This window comes from Nanorana parkeri, unplaced genomic scaffold (assembly GCF_000935625.1).
Source record: "Nanorana parkeri isolate BGI_ZX_2015 unplaced genomic scaffold, ASM93562v1 scaffold4158, whole genome shotgun sequence".
Lineage (NCBI taxonomy): Eukaryota > Metazoa > Chordata > Amphibia > Anura > Dicroglossidae > Nanorana > Nanorana parkeri.
In genome coordinates, this window is record NW_017310425.1 from 18,861 (window position 1) to 19,714 (window position 854).

The window sequence follows — 854 nt, forward strand, 5'->3', positions numbered from 1 at the left end:
GGGGCGCTTTTGATGTGAGAAAACCCTCCAGACGTCGGAGACGTGTAAACTGTTCCTTCTATTTACCGCCACTGAACAGGTGATAGCTAAAGTCCGGAAGTCTCTCCGTTTCCCTGCAGCTCTCCGGGGAAAGTCCCGGCAAACGGTAAATGAGAATCGGCAAATTTGTGTCAGTTTGGAATCAGTGGAGGTGATAAATCTTCCGTAGAAATCCTCCACCAATAATCTCCCGGTAATTTCCCCCCGTAACACGCCTGCCCCATGTCTCCGTCCGTCCGTCTCCCCCAAACATCCGAGCCGTGTTCCGTGTCTCCGTGATTCCACCATGTTTCATGTTCTATGGTCCCGGTAACATCATCTCCTCTGTATGTAGAAGATTCCTTCCCCCGATCTTCGCTGCCCCCCTCCCCCCTCCCATAATCATCAGTCGTTTGTTCTTCTGCATGTTCTCCGTCTGCATGATCCGCGCTCGTGCGTCTCCAGCGACTGCGTCGCCACAAAATGTCATTTTAAAATTATACTTTTTGGTTTTTTTTTTTTTGTCTTCTAGAAAAATCATCTGGAATATTCCAACAATGACACCGCAGGCAGGAAGCAGAGATACACCGTGCCCCCCATGGTATGTGTGTGTGTGGGGGGGGAGGGGGCGCTCCCCATTGTCCATGTGGGGGGTTCAGTATTAGGCGGCCCGTCATTTTGTGGCCCTCGGGAGAAGAAAAGGAAACGACGCTAAACGAGAGACAAATCATCGTATCCGGTGTAATAATAATAAGTCACCAGAAATAAAATGATACATTTGTCTTTAATATCATTCTACAAAGTGCCGGAGGTGGTGACCCAGTGCCAAATCCAAT

At 49.2% G+C, this 854-nt stretch overlaps 1 long non-coding RNA gene across 1 annotated transcript in view; it reads left to right on the top strand.

Moving 5' to 3' along the window:
• Positions 1-854, top strand: part of LOC108803760 — a 3,263-nt gene that overhangs the window by 723 nt on the left and 1,686 nt on the right. Inside the window, exon 2 of the long non-coding RNA XR_001942300.1 lies at positions 551-619. This is a non-coding gene — a long non-coding RNA (uncharacterized LOC108803760). The remainder of the gene's footprint in view (positions 1-550; positions 620-854) is intronic.